Source organism: Elephantulus edwardii, unplaced genomic scaffold, assembly GCF_000299155.1.
Source record: "Elephantulus edwardii isolate Elephantulus edwardi_28Jun2011 unplaced genomic scaffold, EleEdw1.0 scaffold00149, whole genome shotgun sequence".
Lineage (NCBI taxonomy): Eukaryota > Metazoa > Chordata > Mammalia > Macroscelidea > Macroscelididae > Elephantulus > Elephantulus edwardii.
The window spans coordinates 4,935,974-4,941,249 of record NW_006399899.1 but is presented as its reverse complement, the minus strand read 5'-3'; positions in this window follow the sequence as shown (position 1 = coordinate 4,941,249).

Genomic DNA, 5,276 nt, shown 5'->3' with positions numbered 1-5,276 from the left:
ACTACTCACATGAAGACCCAGCAGCCAGGAAAGTCTGCAGTCAGAGGCCTTTCCAAATTATTGAGCAATGATGTCAGTTTCAAGACTAAGGTGCACTTGATTCAGACCATGGTCTTTTCAATCATTTGCTGTGTATCTGAGGATGGACAATGAATAAGGACAACAGAAAACTTTATGCTTTTCAGCTGCAATATTGGAGGAGATTACTGAATATCTCATGGACTGCCGAAAGAATAAACAGAAAAAATATCTTGGACAAAGTGCAGTCAGAGTGCTCTTTGGAAGCAAAGATGATAAAGTTTCATCTCACATACTCTGAACACGTTGTTAGGAAAGACTACTCCATGGAGAGACACATCAAGTTTGGAAAGGTTGGAAAGGTAGAGGGTTAGCAAAAGAAAGAGAAACCCTCAATCACATGGGTTGACACGGTGACTGCTGCAATGGACTTCAGTATGTCATAGATTATAGAGACACAGGATAACACAGGGTCTAGATCTGTTGTTTATAGGGGTGCTGTGAGTTGTACTCGACTTGATGGCATAGAACAACAACACACATGAAAATCCAGATCTGTTTTCCATTACCCTATACAGTGACCTCCATTAACTTCTCTGATCCAGTCAGTTCATGATAGTGTGTCTGCTTGAGGTGAAGCAAGTGGAGAGAGGCAATGGCAGTTCTTAAACAACAGGCAAGCAAGTGTCTTAGGGATGCCCAGTGTGTTTCAAAACCGCATGCTGACTTTGATAATAGCTGCTTGGAACATAGTGCTGAGAATTCTGGACTCAGCAAAAAGAAGTAACATAATAAAAGAAAATACTGTTACAAGTATAAAATGAGGGAGAGGCATCATAACTGTGACATGGTTTCCATTCCTGATGTACAATATCCTTCAAACCTTACCAGATGAGTCATTTTCTATCTACTCCCATCTTCTCTACCTTGACCTTATCTTTCTCTCTGACTTAGAACGTGTATCTCTTTCATAGTGAATCCCTCCTACGGGCTAGGCTATGGCAAGAATTTAGCACCAGGAGAATCCCAGAGGCATAGGAGAGGGTGTGAGTACTTTTAAATTGTTGTTTTTGTTGTTGTTAAGTTCCTTCGAGTTGTGGACGACTCATAGTGACACTATGAATGAAAAACCTGAACACTTGTATAACGTTCGTTTCTAAAAAATTAAAACCAAAACCATGACAAGACCGCAAACCTGGCTACTTGTCTGACCCTTCTCAAAATCAGCCCATTTTCTTCCCTCTTATATTTGCTGTCCAGGTTCATGTCTGATGGCTTTTACAGATCTTTTTGTCTCAAAGGATAAAACATGCTTAGAAAATGTAACTACCAACTTGTTATTTTTCCTATGTCTCCCTGGCCTATCTATCTTATCTCTGTAGCTAAGATTTAGCAGAAGCCTAGACAAAAGGACTAGTCAGGCTGCCCAAGAGCTGCTCTGACTCTCCCACTAGGTAAGTGGATGACCCTAGCCTCCTAGGGCCAATCTTGGCAAAGCAATGTGAGACCTGGCTATCCGTTCTTCCACATGCCCTCTTATCCCCCTGCTTCTGTTAACAGTACCCCATACGTGGTCCTGTGTGTATTGTCAACAACAGCTTCATTGGAACTTGAACCAAAGGTCAGTATATATCAATACTAAGCTTTGTCATTCATGGTAGCACATCTCCATCCATACAGCAAAAGGACCAAGGAATGAGCAAGTGGCCCAACTAAGACCAGTTTGAAACTTTGCCTGGAGTCTTCCAAGTCTCTCATTGTGTTAAGAACTCTATGGATGTAGGTGTGAAGTTGCTAATAACTAACTGTTCTTCCAGATGGTGAGAGTCCCTCTGAAAAAGGAAAGAATAAAACTGGCAAAAAGAAGGATGGATACAGTGCAGAGAGTTACCAGTGTCACCATTTAAAGACCCAGATCCTATCTTGCCTACATAGCTCCTTTCTGGATCTCCCAGGCATAAGAACCAATAAATCCCTTTTGTTTGTTTGAAATACCATGACTGAATCAATGTCTTTGAGTTGTGATGCTGGAGAATAGTTTTGAACATACCAAGGACTGCCAAGAGAACGAACAGGTTTGTCATGAGAGCATGAAACCAAGCTGCTCCTTGGAGGCAAAGGTTTTGGGTTTGTTCTTTTTTTACTGGTTTATTTAAAACATTCTTATACATTGTTTTTCATACCAGAGCTTTCCCATTTCCTTCACACTTCCCCCCACTCATCAAATTGTGTGAGCCTGTGATTAATCACCTTCCAACGCCAGACACACACACACACACACACACACACACCAGTCCTCACCCTTCTGCTCCTCCCACTACCTCCTTTGGATCCTCATGCTCATTCTACAATAATGGTTTTATATAGTATTTGTCCTTGTGAGACTGAACTAGTTCACTCAGCATAATACTCTCCAGTCCCTCCCAAGTTAGGTAATAATATACAAAATCATTGCTCTTGCATGCTGTGTAGCACTCCATTGTGTGACTATACCTCCTTCTCACATACTTTGGGCATGTTGCCAAGAAGGACCAGTCTTTGGGGAGGGACATCATACCTGGAAGGGTGGAGGGACAGTGCAGGAGAGAAAAACCCAGTGTGAGATGGATTGACTCAGTAACTGGGGTAATGGAGGTAAGTGTGTTGGAGACAGTGAAGTTGGCTCAAGATAGGGCAGGGTTCAGAACTATTGTACGCAGGGTCGCTATGAGTCTCAGGCAACTCAATGGCACATAACAACAATATCCTGAATTAGCGCAGGTGCTCACAGGCTGATTATCCAAGGCAGAGCTGGAGACTGACCTAGTAAAAGCTGGAATCACATGGAGAAGTGTCTAGCCCACAGGTTTCTTACCTGTAGCTGAACTCAGAAAGCAGGACAGAGCCCACTCACACTTCACAATACAGATTATGTCTGCAGACTCAGCAAATAGCAAAAATAATAATATCTAGGTCCAAGATGCATCCTGTCTCCAAACCTTTTCAATCTATATGTGGAGAGACTGGACTTTATGAGGATGAATGTGACATTAGGATTGGAAGAAGACTCATCAACAACCTACACTGTGCAGATGATACAACTTTGCTTGCCAAAACTGAGGAAGACATAAAGTATTTGCTGCAGAAGGAAAGGACTGTAGTCTTTTATATGAATTGAAGCTAAACATCAAGAAGACAAAGACTCTCACCACTGGGCCACTTGGCAGCACCATGATAGAACAAGAAGAGATTGTGGTTGTTAACAATTTTATCTTGCTCAGTTCCACAGTCAGCACCCTTGGCACCACCAGTCTGGAAATCAATAGACAAATTGCACTGGGGAAGTCTGCTATCAGGGACCTCTTTACAGTGCTGAGGAGCAATGACATCAGTCTAGAGGCTAAGGTGTGCCTGATCCAGGACATGGTCTTAGCAATTATTACATCTTATGCATCAGACATCTGGACAGTGACTAAGGATGGCAGAAGAAGAATCAATGCCTTTGAGTTGTGGTGCTGGGGGAAAGTGTTACTTATTCCATAGACAGCCAGGAGAACAAATAAGTCTGTCTTAGAGAGGGTCAAACCAAGTTTCTCCTAGGAGGCAAGGATTTTGAAGCTTCACCTCACATACTTTAGGCACATAGAGAGAAGGGACCAATCTTTGAAGAAGGATATCATTCTTGGCAAGGTGGATTGACAGCACAGAAGAGGAAGATCCCAGATGAGAAAGACTGACACAATAACTGGGGCGATGGAATTAAATTATTGGAGTCAGTGAGACTGGATCAGGATAGGGCAAGGTTCAGAGCTGTTGTACATAGGGTCACTATGAGTTGCCTGCTACTCAACAGCACATGACAACAGTAAGTGACATTCACTCATTCATTCAACAGACATAGAGCACTCTCTTTCCCCAGCTGGTGAGTTTTAGTTATCAAATCCTTTTTTAAATTTTTTTATTTTAATAATTTTAATGAACATTTACAAAGATTTTGGATTTCCATTCATTCATTGTTGTACTTTTCTCCCTGCCCAGCCCTCTTCCCCACCCCAGTTCGCTCCTCTCTTCGAGAAGTAAAAGAAAAATTCTTTCTTTGTAGTACAGTCCCCCCGCACCCCTCGCATCGCCCCAAGTACACTCCACTATGCAACCTTAATTGTAGACTCTTGTGATAACTATCATAACCTCTCATATATCTATTTTAAATTATACTGCATCGAAACAGATGAGGGAGAGAATAATTTAGTTATCAAATTCTTAATGTTTTCCCAAAACTTCCATGTTAAATTTTTCTTATTTGGAAAATTGCAGTGCAAAGTGATTTTCTTTTCAAAAGCATTGAATTGGAGAAACACATCGTGGGGCCTAGAAGTGGGCTGAAGTGACCAAGAACAACTACTCGTTAATATTAAATTTGGAGCACTTAGCCCTGTGAGTCATATGCTTAAAAAATGTAATCCTTGTACCATCATCTTAAGTGAGATGTTTGTCATTGCAATTTAATGACTAGGAAACTGGTAAGGGAGAAGTGTAGGTGATCTGCTCAAGGTCAGACTGTTACAGTGTAAAATGTTGGAGACTTGAAATGAGGTCTGTTGGCAAAATGAACTCTCTGATTTCAATCTGTTCAGCAGCTTCCACTTGATCGAAGGATTGAGGTCTACGTGCTTGGAAGCTGAAACATCTTGAACACTTGAATAATCTTTATCTTCAAGTATTAGAGATTCTTGAAAGTCCCATACTCCCCTGTCTCCATGCCTTTGCATAGAGATTACTTTACCCTGTAATGATTAACTTCCAAGCCTTTCCCTTAAGCTTTCTCAACACACTCACACATTGTATACACCACTCACAAGCACACTACACACACACACACAACAGATACATAGCACACAGACACATACTTCTCTCTCTTATACTGTGCACATGACCTTCAGGTTAGGCACCTCGGATTCCTTCCTCACTTCTGTTCTTCAGGGAAACCTGCCCTGAGCCCTAAAATTATCCCACTTAGCTTCTTAATGCCCTTGACCTTAAGGCCATGACCTTCATGATGATTATTCCAGTTTATACTTTCATGTTTGCATGGCTATCATTTTAATATGTGCCTCCTATATTAGAATAAAACTGAGTAAGCTCAAGAATTATGTCTATTTTATCGACTAGTTTATCCCCAGTGACTTTCAGGACCTAGAACACAGATAGATAAGAATATGGGTTGAGCTTCTATTCAAAATTGTATTGGAAGTACTTGCTAGGGCAGTACAATAAGAGAA